At 34.9% G+C, this 19,043-nt stretch overlaps 1 protein-coding gene across 1 annotated transcript in view; it reads left to right on the top strand.

Annotated features, from left to right (window-relative positions):
• Positions 1-19,043, top strand: part of LOC138157377 (contactin-associated protein-like 2) — a 2,155,842-nt gene that overhangs the window by 610,216 nt on the left and 1,526,583 nt on the right. The window lies entirely within an intron of this gene.

A 19,043-nucleotide genomic window follows, 5' to 3' on the forward strand; every position in this document is an offset into this window, starting at 1 on the left:
TCTATCTATCTATCTATCTATCTATCTATCTATCTATCTATCTATCTATCTATCTATCTATCTATCTATCTGTAGGTTGTGTTTAATCCTAGTCAGTGAATCATAATGAACTGGGCTAAATTTCAATATTGTCAAATTAGAGAAATAGTTCTCGCCCCCCCCCCCCAAAAAAAAAGAAAGAAAAGAAAAATCAGTAGGGAAAATGTATGTAAAGAAGAATAAATGACTTCTGAGATACAGAAGATACAAAATAGGATAGGAAAATAATATTGGTGTCACCCTATATAATTGAATCCCCAGGGTATTGTTGTTCTTAAGAAGAAACAATAAATAGTCCTGAGGTAATGTTCTTATCTCCACTGAAGGTACTTAAAAAGGAAATTAGTTTCGAGTCTAACAAGGGAATTTGTCTAGAAAGGAGGAAAGTTTAAGCCAGATATTGAGTTATTTAACCCTGGAATTGGTTATTGATCTTCAGCTGGATTTGTTTCCAGGAGACAGTCATGTGTTTTCAGTGGTTTGAGTGGAAGTGAATTTAGAAATGAAAGGCTGGACCAGATGATTTTATTATAGCTTCCACCTCTAGATTTCTGATTCTCTGATTCTATGTTATACTAACGGAAAGGTTTCTTTTTGAAGTAAGGGTTTGGAAGACGGAGTACATATATATATTTATATATATTTTAGTTTTGTATGTAATGTTTATATAGCTTGACTAAGAATGTATCGTCAGAAAAAAAACAAATCACTCAAAAATATGATAAAATTGAAAGCATATTTTTATTCTGTCATGTGTAAAATCTGGAGAGATTTTTTTTTTCTAAATCCCTGACAACTGGAAAGATCAGAATGATTACTAAGGTACAGTATGAAAATTAGCTAGAATGGAAATTTACATAATGTAAATAAGAAATCCCTTCTAACTTCTTTTGCCTATGCCTTAAATATGCCTATTAATAGTTGTGAATAGAATATCACATATCTGTAAGGCCTAAAATAAACCAAAGACATTATAAAGCTATTGCTTTTATTTGTTTTCCTTCTCTGATACATTTATCATGCATTTTTTAATACAATTACATATGTATCTTATTCTCTTACCAGATCATAAGGTACATAAAGGCAGATATCTTATTCAAACTTCGTATTCTTCCATTAACTAGCACAGTGTTTTACACTGTGGTTTTTGTTTTACTAATAACATTTTTTTCAATTATATGTAAAGACAGTTTTCAACATTCACCTTCAGAAAAATTTAAGTTCCAAATTTTTCTCCCTTCCTCCTTTCTCTCCCCTTCCCCAAGACAACAAGCAATCTAATATAAATTACACATGTACAATCATGTTAAACATATATCCACATCAGTCATGTTGTGAAAGAAGAATCAGGACAAAAGGGAAAACCACTAAATTTTTAAAAGGGAAAATAGTATGCTTTGATCTGAAATCAGACTCTATAGCTCTTTCTTTGGATGTGGTTAGTTAGCATTTTCCATCATCAGTATTTTGAAATTGTTTTGGATCACTGTATTGATGAAAAGAGATGTCTATCATAGTTAACCACCACACAACTTTGCTCTTGCTGTACAATGTTCTCCAGGTTCTACTCACTTCAGTCAACATCATTTCATGTAAGTCTTTCCAGGTTTATTTCTGAAGTCTGCCTACTCATCATTTCTAATAAAACAATAGTATTCCATTTCATTCATCTACTACAACTGTTTAGGCATTCCCCAATTGATAGGTATCCCTTCAATTTCCAATTCTTTGCCACCACAAAAAGAGCTGCTATAAATGTTTTTGTACATGGGGATGCTTTTCCCTTTTTATGATCTATTTCAGGGGAAAAAGGTCAACACCCTGAACTTCAGAGAATACAGAGGTTACAAGCAGAGATTACAAGAAGACAGAGAAACATTTAAGCAGGCAGGACTCCAACTGTCTGACCATGACATCCATATGTAGTCACAATTACCAGAGAGGGAAGCATCAACATCTGGGTTTTTCAAAGCCAGGGCCTCAATGGCTTCCAGAGTCTCATCTGGTGAAATCATACAATTCTCAAAGTGAGGCCCAAAACAAAGCCTCATATCAGTGTTTATATAGCCTTCTCCTGGCTCAGACAATGTAACAACCCTTTTGAGACACTGCCCAATCACAGAGCACCAAGGTGTGGGCATTCCTGTGGGCATCCACAGGCTCCAGGTGCACTTAAGCCTATCAAAGGGCCTAGGGGGCAAGGAAGATCTTAAATTCCCATTCCCATAACATACCACAAAGTAGCAAGCCTACTGAGTACCCCTTCCCCCAATATGGTATCTCTTATATCCTCCCTCATGACCCCCCTAACTTTCTAGTAGGACAAGATGGATTTCAATACCCCAGTACATATATATCTTATTTCCCAGTTGCATGGGGAAAAAAAACAATTTATTTTATTTTTTAACATTTGTTTTTAAAACTTTGATTTGCAGATTCTTTCCCTTCTTCCTTCCTCACCTACCCCCACTGGGAAGTCAAGCAATTCCACATAGGTTGTACATGTGTAGTTACACAAAACGTTTACATTATAGATATATTGTGAAAGACTAACTCTATTTCCTTTCATCCTATCCTGCCCCCCAGTTATTCTATTTTCTACTTTGTCCCTGTCCCTTTACAAATTTGTGTCTTTCTACCTACCCTTTCCTCCCTTCTATCATACCCACTATTATCCCCTTCCCCCCTACTTTCCTGTAGGGTAAGGTACCCAATTGAGTTTGTATATTATTCCCTCCTTAAGCCAAATTCAAAGAGAGAAAGGTTGATCCATTCCCTTTCACCTCATTCCTCTTTCCCTCCATTGTAACAGTTTTCTCTTTCCTTTTTTATATGAGACAATTTACCTTATTCTAACTTTCCCTTTCTCTTTCCAATATATTCCTCTTTCACCTCTTAATTTTATTTTTGGATATCATCCCTTCCTATTCAACTGATCCTGTGCATTCTGTCTATGTGTACATGTACACACATATACACACACTCATATGTATTTATACACACATAGCCTCCTATATATACATATATGTATGCACATATACATATATATACATGTGTGTGTTTGTGTTTGTGTGTGTATGTATAATTCACTTCAACAATCCTCATTTTTAGAAAAGTCTCATGAGTTGCAATGATCATTTTTCCATGTAGGAATGGAAATAGTTCACCTTTAACAAGTTTCTTATGATTTCTTTTTCCTATTTATCTTCTTATGCTTCTCTTGCTTCTTGTATTTGAAAGTCAAATTTTCTTTTCAGTTCTGTTTTTTTTTTTCATCAAGAATGTTGAAAGTCCTCTATTTCACTGAATGACCATATTTTCTCCTGAAGCACTATACTCTGTTTTCCCGGGTAGGTAGTTCTTGGTTTTAATCCTAGCTCCTTTGACCTTCAGATTATCATATCCCAAGCCCTTCAGTCCCCTAATGTAGAAGCTGCTAAGTCTTGTGTTATTCTATTTGTGTTTCCACAATGCTCAAATTATTTCTTCCTGGCAGCTTGTAATATTTTCTCCTTGACCTGGGAGCTCTGAAATTTGACTATGATATTCCTATGAGTTTTATTTTGGGGATATTTTGCCCTCTGGTTCAAGAATATCAGGGCAATTTTGCTCGATAATTTCTTGAAGGAAGATTTCTAGGTTCTTTTTTATCGTGGCATTAAGGTAGTACAATAATTTTTAAAATAATCTCTCCTGCATCTATTTTCCATGTCAGAGTTTTTTTCCAATGAGATATTTCACATTGCCTTCTATTTTTTTCATTTGTTTAGATCTGTCTTAGACTATCTTGATTTCTCATAAAGTCATTAGCTTCCAGTTGCACCAATCTAAGTTTGAAATAATTATTCTCTTCAGTGAGTATTTGAAATTCCTTTTCCATCTGGGCAATTCTGCTTTTTAAGGCATTCTACTCCTTATTGCCTTTTTGGGCCTCTTTTGCCTTTCGTGTTAGTCTTTTTTAAGGTGTTATTTTTACAGTATTTTTTTGGTCTCCTTTTACAGACTGTTGAGTCACTTTTCATGTTGGTTTTTTTTTCATAATTCTCATTTTTCTTCCCAATTTTTCCTCCACTTATCTTACTTGAGTTTCAAAATCCTTCCTGAGCTCCTCCATGGCCTGTAAACAATTCATGTTTTTCTTGGAAGTTTATGATTCAGGAGTTTTGACTTTGTTGACTTCTTCTGGTTTCATGATTTGATCGTTTTTGTCCCCAAAAAGGTATTCTGTGGTTTGATTATGCTTCCTCTGCTTGCTCATCTTGCCAGCCAATTAATTGACTTTTGAGCTCTTTGCCACAGTAGAACTCTGCTTTCAGAGTGGAGAGAGATTTGTCCCAAATTGCTGGTGTTTTTACAAATTTTATCAGCAGTCTGAGGTGGGCATCCTCTCTAAAGTCACCACAAGATCTGGAAAATTGGCTTTTCTCATCCCAAGACCACCGCCTAAGACTGTGACCCAGATCCAAGAAGGTCAAAGCAAGATTGATTACCCTCTGAATGGATGCTTGGTTCCCCTACAATCTGTAAGCCAGGAGCTCCAAAGGCATCCAGATGGCAGCAGCTGCAGCCACAATGCCTCTGACACCTCTCACCCCGGGACAGGAGCCAGACCATGCTCTTCCATCACCCAGTTCCAACAGAGTACCCTGCTGATTTTTATTTTCTCTTTGGGTTTTATGGGTTGATAAGTCTGTAAACCACCACAGCTGCTGGTCATTCACTCTCCTGAAGTCTGCTCTGGCCCATCTGGGCCACTAGGTGGGGCTGCCCTGGTCTGGGCCCCTACCACTTGTGTGATACTGTCTCAGCTTCCAGCTTGATGCAAGATATCCTTCCTGTTGGCTTGCCTGGCTTCCTTCAGTGGGAGATTTTTTTTTCTCTATGTCACCTTGTGGGTTCTGTATCTCTGAAATTTGTTTAGGCTCATATTTTACAGGTATTGGAGGTGCTTCAGGTGGGAGCTCAGCAAGTTGATGCTTCTAGTCCTCCATCTTGGCTCCCTGAACCTACTCTTTAAGCTCATCTTGACCTCAGGTCTCTCTTCACTTATTCTATTACACCTATTCTGGATTTGCTTCATGCCTCCCATAGCATTTATGGTATAGTTTGCCATTTCATAAATATTTTTTGTCTTCTTCTTCTATGATACCTCAATTTTTAGTCCCCCCCCCAGTAATACCTTACCCTGGATTCTCTATCTGCCTTCCCTATTAATTGCTTTTGTAGTAAATTGTGAAATCCTGATAACTAGGTTTTCTACAAATTTATTTCATCTAACCTCATTTGAGATGTCACTGTTACACAATCATAATTTGATTCATTTATTAACTACTGTAAAACCAATCATGAGCAGCTCTCCTGAGGATTTCTTCTACAAATAACTTTAAGCGTCTAATTGCATAGTATAATGAAGTTTCTATTTGTTCAGCAAAAAACTAAAACACAACATTCAAGAAACTAAAACATAACATTCACAACAACATAACATAACAGTTTATTACTTAGATGGTCACATGGTCTTAAATATATCATTCAGTGTACCTTATAGTTATCTTTAAGCGGTACCAGAAAGTACAAACACCATCCACCCCTAGGTCACAGTATATTACACATCTCATCAGTCAATACAGGGTATCTAAAGTAAAGTCCTCTTTCATCTTGGCTCAAGGCTAGCTTCCAAATCCTACAGCTCCTCCACCATGGACTGATGCTCCCAACTCTTGCCTGGATTCACACATAGGCAGCTCTCTGCTCCTGTTTCATATCTCAATTCATGGGGACTGCTCCACTCCAAGCTCTTCAAAGTTTCTATTTCTAGGAAAACAACATTTTACATGCTACAACAATATGTACACACATTACCCCATTGTTATCATCTCATTTCACTTTCTGTCTGAGAAACCAATATAGAACAACAGACAGTGGTTCCATCTGATAAAGTTACACAGATACACATACAGAGCACCAACATCACAAGCATTCTCTCTTTCAGTTCTGCTTGCTCCCAGCTCTGCTTGTGCTTTTCTCTTCTCTGCCCTTCTTTGCCCCACGCTTTCTGTTCCACTGTTTTGCAAGCTCTTCCCACAGATCCCCCATATGATTATATTTAACCTATTAAGGAGAGGGGAGAGCTTCAAATTCATTAGGGCTCTTCAGGGTAATACAATATTTACTGTTTCCAGTCAAAGATTCTTGATATAATAAAGGTGAGGCTCAAAGGCACTTGATTAGCTAAAGCTCAATCCAGATAAAAAGGAAAAACATGTATTTTGCTTGTCATTACATTAAGTCCCTATCACATTTCCTACAAAAACTTTCTTACAAAAGCTTACCTATTTTCAAATCTTCAACCCTTTTCTTCACTGTCTTGACAAATGACCTTGTATCTTATTTTAATTGATAAGACTAAGTCAGTCTCCCAGGAGTTCTATCAACTCATATTATTCATATTTCAACATCTCTTTATGTCTTTATCTGTCTCCCTTTCTCTTTCTTCCTTTATGTATCCTGGAATGAGGTTGCCAGTTTTCTAGTTGAAGCAGTTATTTCTATCTCTGCCAAGTTTCTTTTCCTTCTTGTCATTTCTTGATTAGCCACCAATAGTAACCCAGTCTATCTCCATAGAGCAAAACTGATGCACATGCATCAAAACCTCATTCTTTGAAAAATCTAAAGCCTGAGATTACATTCATTCCCTTCATTATATGAGCAGGAAATATGAATGTTTTTACAATGCTCAAAAATTGTCTAAAATCATGTATATAGTATCAGATAGTGGTTATGTTGAATCATATTAAGAAAATGTTGATTTAAAAGTTAATCAACCTTTCATTTGATATTTAGTTATTTTTAGCATTTATGAATTTCATGTTCTTAAAGCTCAAAACTGTGCTAAGTTTTTTTTAGATATTTTGTATAAATACATCTTCTACCTCATATTTCGCTTATCTCTCTCCAACTTATTAAAAAATACAGTATGAGAAAGCTGTAAGGTAATTTGTTGAAAGTAAGGCATAATATTCCTTTGCCATTCCCCTGTCCTACCTGCCTGGTAAACTTTGAAAAACACAAGTATCTGTTGTGACCAAAAAAATGTCCTTTCAGAATAAAAAAAATTAAAACTAAACCAATTCAGTTTTTAAGTATGGAAGCTATATTTTCTCAGAGCTCCGTGAAATGTTGAAGCAATAAAATTCTGAGCTTTTCTTCCAAATTAATTACTTGAGCATGCTTATCATCCTACCCAAAGATGTGGAGGATCATTCACCTTTCTAGGAAAAGGATGAAAATTATTTCATACAAAGATGACATCACTGGACCAACCTACGGGAAAAAAATGACCAGTGATAAAGTGAAACCTCCTTTCCCATCTTTGAGATAGAAAAAAATATCAACCCCCAAGACAGGTGTAGAGAACCACAGAATGAAAAATGCCTTTGAAAACAAAAGTATTTTCTCAGAGCTGTCAGACACTAAGGGAATACTTTTGTCTAATGTTATCCACAGAGGTTTTTAGAAATAGCAGAAGATGATAGTGACTCTGTAGAGGTGCTGGGCTTATGCAACACAAACATGAATTCACTGTAAATCACACATTTATTTATATCCAAACACAGCAAAACAGGTAATATACTTGTGGGTTTTTTTTTAATTATTTTCCTTTAAAATAATGTGTACTCAATTCTATCTGACTTTTCTGCTGGCACAAGTTTCCATAAACTTTGCATCCAGAGAACCATTTTGTAATATGACAGAATGTTATTGTTGTTTGTCCTTTATTTTTGAAGAGGATAAATGACAACATTTTTGATTCCTCATTGCACTGAAATTGTTCTTTACTAAAATACCATTGATTTCTTAATTGCCAAATCTGATTATCTTTTCTCAGTCTTTATCCTTCCTGGCCTCTTTGTTGCATTTGACAGTGTAAATCCCCCTTTCTTTCTGGATACTTACCCTTATCTAGTGTACAGAAAATTGTTGTATTGTTGTTCCACTTTTAAAAATTCTTATTTCTATACATTTAAAGAAGTCACAAATAGAATTTTCTGATTCATTCAAAAATTTTCCAGATTAAGAATTTCCATGGATTTTGGATTAATTTGTTAAAAAACAACACCCTAAGAACAATTATAAGGGAAGATAGAAATTTACTAGCTAAATTTCATAATTGCAATTTCATTGCATATTTGATAAATAAAAATGAGTATCATGATTTACTCAGCATATTTAACAGTGTATTTCATTTAGATATACACATGTATACATATCTGTAAACATGTGTGTAGAAATATGGCATTTTTAGGTATGTTAATCATTAAAGCCAAGCATCAAAACAAACTGAACTCAGACATTAATTTTTGAATCATTGTGTTACAAAGTACTAAAGCAAAATTTTCGACAGTAAGGAAACATATTTTCTTGTGTTGATCTCACAAAAATATCATTATTAGCAAGATTTTAGTAAGAACAAAATTTTTGTGTACTACTAATAAGTATAATGTATTCTTTTTTGTTTTATATTTTATTTTTCCACAGTTACATGTAAAATGAATTTTTAATATTCATTTTTAGAACTCTGAAGTCCAAATTTTCTTCCTTCTTCCCTTTTTACCCTCCTTCATTGAGAATTTAGTTTATCAATTTCATTTATCAATTTAGTTTATACATGTGTAATCATGCAAAACTTTTCCATAAATCATGTTATTAAAGAAAACAGACAAAAAAGTATGTTTCAATCTGTTTTCAGACACCATCAGTTCTTTCTCTGGGGATGGATAGCATTTTTCTTAAGTTTTTCAGAGCTGTCTTGCTTATATTACTGATAGTAGCTGAGTCATCCAACATCTTATAATGTTGCTGCCACTTTCTGCACAGAACATTTCACTGTGCATCAGCTAATGTAAGTCTTTATAGGTTTTTCTAAGAGCATCCTGCTCATCATATCTTACAGCATTGATAGTACTTCATCTTGATCATATACTACAATTCGTTTAGCCATTCCACAGTTGATGAGCATCCCCTCAATTTCCAATAATTTGCCACCAGAAAAGAGCTGTTACAAATATTTTTGTATATATAGATCCTTTTCCTTTTTTGTTTTTTTTTATGGATACAGACCTACTAGTGGTATTGCTAGGTCAAAGAGTATACATGAGATTTGTAGCCTTTTGGGCATAGTTCCAAATTACTCTACAGAATGGTTGAATCAGTTGACAAGTCCACCAATAGTGCATCAATGTATTATTTCTCCCACATTCCCTCCAACATGTGTCATTTTCCTTTTCTATTCTATTAGCCATTAGGGAGGAATAGGGAAGGAAAAGCAAGAAAAGGGATGAAAAGGGAAGGGATAGGTATAAAGCAGTACCTTAGAATTGTTTTAATTTGCATTTCTCCCATGAGTAGTGAGTTGGAGTACTTTTTTTCCCATATGGCTATACATAGCTCTGATTACTTCATCTGAAAACTTTTCATATTTTTTTATAATTTATCAGTTGGTGAATGGCTCTTGTTTTTTATAAATTGAAATGAGGTCTTTATCAGAGAAACCTGTTTTTTTTTTCACAATTGCTAATAATAACTGTATTTCTTTTCATCCTGTCCCCTGTTTTGTTCTATTCTCTCTCTTCTTTCACCCTGTCCCTCCTCAAACATGTTTTGTTTCTGACTATTACATTCCCCTATCTGCCCTCCCTTGTATCCCTTCCATCATTCTCTTCCTCCTTTCCCTCCTACTTTCCTGTAGGGTAAGATAGAAGTCTATATGAAACTGAGTATGTATGTTATTTCTTTTTTCAGCCAGTTCTTTTTTTTTTAAGCAATTGGGGTTAAGTAACTTGCTCAAGGTTACATGGCTAGGTGTTTCTGGGTGGATTCTAAGTGTCTGAGCCCGGATTTGATCCCCAGGTCGTCCCGACACTGGAGCCGGTGCTCTTACTCGCTGTGCTACCTGGCCGCCCCAAAATAGATGTGGATTTTTTTTAAAGCAATTGAGATTAAGTAACTTGCTCAAGTTTACATAGCCAGTTATTTCTGGGTGTGGTGCTAAGTATCTGAGCCCATAGTCTATCCCAGGTAATCCTGACCCTGGGGCCGGTGCTCTTACTCGCTGAACCACCTGGCCTCCTTTCAGCCAGTTCTAATGGGAGTAAGGTTTACTCATTCCCCTTTTCTTCCCCTCTCTTCCTTGCCACTTTCTTGTGAGATATTTTATGCCATCTAGCTCTCCATTTACTTTTCTCCTATTACATTTCTTTCTCACCTCCTTATTTTTTAGATATCATCCCTTTATAATCTACACCAATGCCCTCTGTCTATATATATTTCTTCTAATTACCCTAATAATTGGAAAGTTCTTATGAGTTACATGTATCATTTTCCCATGTAGGAATGTAAACAGCTTAACCTTATTAAGTCTCTAATGATTTCCCTTTCTTGTTTATCTTTTCATGCTTGAGTCAGTTTTTCTATTCAGCTCTGATCTTTTCATCAAGAATGCTTGAAAGTCCTTTATTTTATTGAATATCCATTTTTAAAACTCCTGAAGAATTATTCTCAGTTTTGCTGGGCATATTATTCATGGTTGTAATCCTAGCTCCTTTGCCCTCCATAGTATCATATGCTTAGTCCTCAGAACCTTTAATGTTGAAGCTGCTAAATCCTGGGTTATCCTCACTATGGTTCCATAATATTTGAATTATTTCTTTCTGATTGTTTTACATATTGACTCCTTGACCTGGGAGCAATAGAAAAGCTATAATATTCCTGGGAGTTTTCATTCTGATATTTCTTTCAGGAGGTATTTCGTGGATTCTTTTGATTTCTATTTTACCTTTTGGTTCCAGAATATAGGGGAAAGTTTTTCCTCAATAATTTCTTGAAATATGATGTCTAGGCTCTATTTTTGATCATGGTTTTCAGCTAGTCCAATAATATTTAAATTATCATTCCTGGATATGTTATCCAGATCAGTTGTTTTTCTCCAGTGAAATATTCCACATCTTCCCCCCCCTTTTTTTTTTATCATTCTTTTGGCTTTGTTTTGCCGTTTCTTGATTTCTCATAGTCATTAGCTTTCATTTACTTAATTGTAATTTTTTTTTTGCTTTTTGGAGGGAGGAAGGCAGGGTAATTGGGGCTAAATGACTCGCCCAAGGTCACACAGCTAATAAGTGTTATGTGGCTGAGGTCAGATTTGAACTCAGGTCCTCTGCCTCTAGGTTTGGTGCTCTATTCACTATGCCACATAGCCTCCCCTTAATTTTAATTCTTAAGGATTTATTTTCTTCAGTGATCTTTTGTATATCCTTTTCCATTTGGCCAGTTTAACTTTTTAAGTATTTATTTTTTCTTCAATGAATTTTTATGTCTCTTTTTTTTATTTCACCAATTTGGCTTTCTAAGATTTTCTTCTCATGGGTTTTTTAGACCTCTTTTACCAATTGACCTACTCAGTTTTTAATTTTTTTTTATATTTTTTGTGTCTCCTTAAACAAGATGTTGACTTGTTATTCATTATTTTCTTGCATTACAGTATTTTCTGTGCCCAATTTTTCCTCTAATTATCTTATTTGATTTTCAAAATTATTTTTGAGCTCTTTCATGGCCTGAGAACAATTCATATTTTTCTTGGGGCTTTGGATGTAGAAGCTTTGACTTTGTTATTTTCTTCTGAGTGTGTGTTTTGATCTTCCTTGTCACCATTGTAAATTTCTATGGACAATATTTTTTTTCTGCTTTTTGCTCATTTCCCCAGCCGATTACTTGACCTTTAACTCTTTAGTAAAGTAGATCTCTGCTTCCATGGTGGAGTATGCACTGTCCCAAGCTTCAGGACTTTTGTGCAGCCATCTCCAGCAACACTTCTAGGGACCTATAAATTTCCTGTTCTTCCATGGTAGTATGATATAATGAGAGGTGTTTACTATTCTCCTGGCTTGTACTCTGGTCTGTGAGTGACCATGACCACTCTTTTCTGCCCTGGAATTGGGAGGAGGATCACTGTACCACTTTGGCCACAAGCTCTGCTATGCTAGTGCTCCTTCTTACCCTGATACTGCCACCCAGTACTATAACCCAGATCCAAGTATGTTCAAAGCAACAGAGTTCTGCCTCAGTGCTTATAAAGAAATGCTTGTAATATCCTTTTTTACCAGTTGTTTGTCCCCCTATAGGCTGAGAACTCCTGGAATAGCAGTTGCCACTGCTTATTCAGTCACCCCCAAGGCCCATTACTGTTGTGCTGGGGCTGGGACCATGGCTGTGTTGGTAAGGCCTACAATGGACTCTGCTCCACTCTCATCCAGGTGGAACAGACCTTTCCTGTCTTATCTTTGGTTTCTGTGGACTTAGAGGTCAGGAATTTGCCACTGCTGCCACTCCCAAGGCCTGTTCCTGATTTGCTGAGGCCTAGTCTGTACCGGTAAGGCCTGTGCTGAACTTTCCTCCTGCTTACCCTGGTGCAACAGACCTTTCTGTCAATCTTCTAAATTGTCTTGGACTGGAAAATTGTTTCACTCCATCTTTTTTGTGCACTTTGCCACTCTAGTATTTGTGTAGAGTCATTATTTAAAGGAATTTGAAGGGTTTGGGGGGAGAGTTCAGGTGAGTCAAGGCCTTTACTCCACCATGTTGGTTATACCTTCCAAGTATATTTTCAAAATAATGCTTCATTATCATATCCTTTTTTAATGTATATTTTCTATCAGTTTTATAGTTTAATACATCAATATATTTATGTGATTTCTAAGTAAGTTAATATGTTTAATGGGATAATATGCTTGAAATTATTATTATTATTTTACTGATAGAGTAATGGTATTTTAAAACACTTTATAAACCATTGTCCTAAAACAAGTGTTCTTATCTAGGGATAGATTTTGAGGACTTGTGAACTTGGATGTTGAAAAAATGCCTTTTTTACCTGTAATTTCTAACTAAAATTTAGGAACTAAAGGAACTGAAAGTTCCCTCAATTATGAATCTAGGCAACACACCGTGGAAGTGTTAAGCTATTAAAGGATTCTCTGGCACAAAGTTCTTGGATGTGTTATTATCATTGCTGATTCTTGTTGATTTATTTGGTTTGTCTGAAGGAGTCATATATACCATTAGCAGGAAAGTCCAGCCCTCTCATTTCATGGATGAGTAAATTGAAGCTCAAAGAAAAACTAATTTGCTGGAGGTAACACAACTAGTAAGTTTTACAAGCAAGATTTGAGACCAGGTCTTCCTGACCCTAAGTTTAATACTCTATCCATTATGAAATTATATTGTCTTTCTAACTTTCCAGCCTTTGCCTCTTACTTCTTTCCCTCGCATAATTTATCTTCTAGTCAAAATACACAATTCACTGGCTTCTATACACACTCTAGACTTCCCTGAATCTCTTCTTTGTCTCATACTCTTCTTCATGCCTGGAAGAGACCCTCCTCCCCCATCTTTTGAATTCTAAGCAGGTTTCAAAGCCAAGCTAAGTATGCCTTCATCTATAAAACTTTCCCTGATATTTCCTTTCACTTATAACCTCTCCTCCATAACCCATAATTCGCAGTGAACTTTGCTCACACTTCTCTTATAAACTTATAATGTATTATTTTGTATTCTAGTTATTCATATATGTGCCATGAAGTTAGGGACATATGTTTTTATCTACACCTTTGATCTCCCCATTCCCTGTTTCAGGACTCTGTACATAACAAGTGTTCTAATAAATTCAATTTTTTCTTTTATATTAATCACTTGTAAACATAGAAGTATCAGTAAATGATATGCCTTTAGATAAATGCCGAGTAGTTTCCAAATCTGAAAAAGAGACTGAGGCTTCCAGTCACTCCAATAAACAACTTGAAGTGACTCTATCTCTTCCTACTTTTCTTACACTAATTTTTAAGTATTGTTACTTCCACTTTTCCTATATTTTGTTCTTTCCTTTTTATCTCCTCAAATAATCACCATCCTAGTTTAGACCTTCATTAGTTTTTTCTTAGATTATTGGAATGGTCTCCTAATTATTTTCCCTCTCTCCATTCTCTTTCCTTTCTAATTAATTATTCACATAGTTGACATATTTATATGGATAAACTATCGGTCTAGGTACATACTTGACCTGCTCAGAAAATATTCACTGGTCCCTTATTTCCTCCAGGATAAAACATAAATTTCTCCATTTAACATGTCAAGCTCTTCATAGTCTTGCTTTTAGATGTCTTTCTGATTTCACTTATTTCACATTTTCTCAAATAGTTTTTCTGTTTATTCCAGCCAGATCAGCTTACTATCCATTCCCCATGCATAACATCCTTCTGTGCAAGGTGTATTGCATAACAGGAATGCTCACTCTTCTCATCTATACCTCTTGAAATCCTAAACTCCTTTATAATTCACCTCAAGTACCACTTCCAGTAAAAAGCTTTACCACTTGCTGAGGCTGTCCCCATTCCATCAAAATTAATATTTTTAAAATTTACTTTTTATATATTTTATATTTACTTGTCTATGAACATTTAATTTTTTTCAAGTAGAATGCAAAAGCTTTGAGGGAAATAATGGTTATATTTTTGTTGTAGTATTCCCAGAACCCAGCAAAGTGTTGAAAGATTTTATGTTCCTGATAAATGTTTTATTTTATTTTCAATTTAAGGAAGAAAACAAGCATTTCAATAAAATAGTACGCTAAAAAAATGATTGCATATGAAAGTATAAATCTACTATGTACAACATGTAATTCCTTACAAATATACAAGATTAACCAATCTGAATTGCCATTTCATATTGGTAGTCATTTTAGGTCATGTAAGTATACCACCCTAATGAGAACACATTCATGCACCATTATCTGTGGGTTCAAATTGTAGGCAGCACTCAGGATTGTTCTTTTTTTTTTTTAAGTGAAGGTAAAAATCCATCAATTTTCGAACTCAAAAAATAACAACAAAAATGTTGGTTATCAATATGTTCAAGATTATATCAGTTGGGGATTGAGTAAAATTTAGAATCAAAACTGTTTCAGTTGGATAATAAATCAATTAATTGAAAATTAATTTGTTCATTAATCTGGTAGTTTTGGGTTGTTTGGAGTAGGTTAGTAGTGGTTACAGGAAGTAATTTGAACTGTGTTTGTACTGATTTTTAATTCTTTAGCTCTGGATAAATGGAATATTAAATCTTTCTTCAATAATTGGTTGTATGATCTGAAGGTTCCTCTTTTCCACTATAATTATAGCTATGCTATACAGCTGTATTTCTTTCTATAGTTTTATCATCACTTTTCACAGTAGTTATATTATTATATCATAAACTTATGAAAAATAGGCCATCCCACTTTTTGAGCAGATTTTGTCCCTAACGTTGTTTGGAAATGCTTTCAAGGAGAAAATGTCATAAATGATACTTAGGTCTTGAGTCTAACCCAAAGAAGCCTAATTAAACTACCATGTAGCTAATGTATAGAACACATAGTACTATTTCAGCTGTTCTTAACTACCATGTATAAAGATAAGTGTCATGGAGAAATACATTTAGAATTCCATATCAGTGTAACAGAAAGGAGAGACAACATGGTGCAGTGGAAAGATTTCGAGAGTTGGAGACCTGAGCGAAAATCATGGATCAGGCACTTATAAGCTCTGTGATCTTGATCAAGTCCCTTAATTGTTCTCAAATCTAGGCAAACCTATCAGATTTATTTAGTTATAGATGTGTAGAGCCACCTTTGTGGAAACAGTTCCCATGCTAATTTGTTAATAGATTACATCACTCTTCCTCTGTGATAGTGGCTCTACCTGCAAAGGCTTTTAAAGGAAAGGTCAAATAAATATTCTGGACACCTATAATGCTCCAGAAAAATGCATTAAAAATCCTCCCTAAATTCATCACTTCCTGTGTGTTCTGAATTGAGAGAACAGAAGGCAACTGCTCCAGGCATTCATGGAACTCCAGATTAAAATTATCTGTTGTTCTTTCATGTGAGTCATTTGTAAAATCAAGGTTCTCAATGTGGGCACATTATTAAAGTTCCAAAATAAATTTTCTTTTGGTATACATTTACTTTGCATGGTCAATGGACAAAACCAGGTTTAGCACAAGAAAAAGTAGATTCAAATTCTCTCTCTAACATGTATTATGGAGTAAGTACCTTAATATCTCTGTGACTTAGACAATTCTCTGACCCAGTGTTGTCAAAATCAAACAGAAAATAAACCCCACATATTGACTTAGAAAACCAAAATTCTCATTGTCTATGTTGAATTATATTTCTATTTATCCTGTTAAACATTTCTCAGTTACATTTTAATCTGGTTCTGGCCACCCAGAATTTTGCTGCCTACTTACTGCCTGTAGGCCCCCAGTTTGACCCCCTTCCTTAAGCTATTATTTTGCAGAGAAGTTAGGGACCTGCATTGTTTAAGAAGTTTCCTCCTCAGAGAATCCCTAATATCCATAGTATTAATCCATGTTATTTTTGTTATTATATTATTATTATTATATAATGGGTTATTATTATAATCCATGTTATTATTATCCAGTCCCTATCCCTATGGCAAATATGGAGTTTATCTTTCTTTCATTTTCTTTAAATATGGAAAAGGTTAATATTATTATGTTCCATTAAAACAAACAAAAAAAAAACCTGGCTTGACCTCTGTTGTTTCCTTTTACAATAAATCCTTGTGAAATCCAATATTAATGAGATTTGATGCCCTGAGACAAGAACCACAATTATAATTGGTACTAGGCTTTTGGCCTAGTGCTGTCAACTATCCCCTCCCCACTCCCAGTGTAAATATGTTTATTATTGTCATATTATTTTTTGTGTGTGCATAAGTTTTATAGTATGACCTAACTTTTGTGTTTTTTGTAAAAGCAACCAAGGACTTTAGGCCAAAAATGTCTCTTTTTTTTCAAAAATGGTTTTCAGAAAGAAAAGATATCACATATGCATATACAAAATAATTTTCAGTGTTCCACCAAGCAATAGTTTTTTTTAATACTATCTCAATGTCTGAACAGAATGCAAAGATCTTCATAAAGGACTCTAGAACTGTGAGGACAAGGAAAGAGGGAAGCAATGTGTTGAGTCCTCTCTGATGCTTATTTATAAGTTTCAGTTTGAATTTTACAAATTAGTTGGAATCTGACTATCCAGGGTGCATCTCCTCTCTTATAAATATTTGAAAAACCACAAGCACACCAGTGTTTCTCTCAATGAATGAATTTATACCAATTATCAGTGTTCAGTGACAGCTTCATCTCTCTCTCTCTCTCTCTCTCTCTCTCTTTCAAATTTCATTACTATTACAGGGGAAAAAATTTAAAAAAAACTTCCAGAAAAGAAAGATAAGTCAGCTGTGAAAGAAATGTTTTATTTGGCCTCATAATGCCAAGAGTAAATCAACTTTAATACTTTTATTTCCAGATAACTGGAATGTGTGGTTACCCATAGAACAAACTACAAAGAATTTTGTTTCATCCTGGTTTGATTTGGTTCTTTTGAAGGGGTAATGTAGGTTACTGCTAACCATATTGGCTATAGTTTAAGAATGTAGTTTGTGGGATGCAAAAGACAAAATAAAGTAGAAATCAAAATTCTCTGGGGATAACACAGCATGATTAATAGCTTACTTGTATTGCAGCAACCATTTTCACTGGTGTTCACTGTAGGAGCCAAGAAATGTGCTCATGCAATTTACATTCTCTTATTTATCACAAGCCATATTTCTCTACACTCCCTGGAAATTGAAATATAACATCATTTGAGTGAAGTTTGACAGGAACACCACACTGTTATCCAAATTCCTTTTATTTGGTGCCATGTGGATTTCACAGATAGCCTCTTCTTGGTTTAGTAGGAATGGAACCAGAGAAATACTCTTATAGAAATTTCCAGGGGGTTTATATTATTACCAGACGTCCTGAGAAATACCCTAGCCTTAATTATACTTACTGCTGATTGCATTTTAAACTATATATGTGAACTAGCAGGATTATTAAATCCTGGTATAAATGAAAGTAAAAGACTAGAGGGGAAATTTGTAGGTTTAAGTGTTGACTTATTCTTTTGGGATAAAAATTGGGCACATCAATTTATAGTTAGATATCCTGGATCTTTGCCTCTAGGCTCTGTATGGTCTCTTTACCCCATGGGACTTTTTTTTTACTCTCCTCCAATCCCCATATTTATAAATAATGAGTAAAAATAATGCTAAAAATAATTATAGAGACAGGATCCCATTTGATTGAACAGAAAAATAAAAATTTCCAATCTGGACAAATTTTAGAACTTTCTACTTAATCAAGAAGTATAACAGACATAGACTGAGCAGAAAAAAGTCAATGATAAATAAATGATGGTATAATATTTCTGCAGGAGAACACGCAGAGAGAAAAAATTGTTATAAGGGGCATATGCATTCAGAATAGAACCCCTTTATTCTTTATTTGAAAGGAAGCCCAGCAAGACTTTTAACAATAGGAACAGAAGTTCTCACCAGCAGAAGGACATATCTTGTTTGATTTACCTACTGCAGTGGGTAAATTATTGCAGGGGGCTGGCTCCCAGCTCTATGGAGATTTGTCTAAGTATTATGTCAAATATTTTTGCATGCAATTCATAATTAACATTTGTTTCCCAAGGAAAATTTGGAAGCCCAGGCTTTCTGACTCTGTTAGTGACTCTGTTTATTATGTTAAATTTGCCAGGAATCCAGAGCTATACCTGTGATAAGGATCTGACCTAGATGGTAGTAGTGTGAGTAGATGAGATTACCTGAGGGGAGTATGTATACAGAGGGTGAATCCATCAAAGGAACAACATTAAGGTTTTTCGGTGTGCTAAAGACTTTACTAAACAAGGGAGAAACAAAGAAAACATAAAAATTCCTCTGCCTCAAAGAAAGATACCTTTCAATGAGGGATTCAACACATACATTCTAGGCATATTCAAAATACATACAGAATAGATGGAAGTTAATCTTAGGCAGTTATTAGTTCAGTGGACAGAC

Source organism: Petaurus breviceps, unplaced genomic scaffold (genome assembly GCF_028583685.1).
Source record: "Petaurus breviceps papuanus isolate PSGF00001 unplaced genomic scaffold, PetGlider_PUasm1.0 112, whole genome shotgun sequence".
NCBI classification, from domain to species: domain Eukaryota; kingdom Metazoa; phylum Chordata; class Mammalia; order Diprotodontia; family Petauridae; genus Petaurus; species Petaurus breviceps.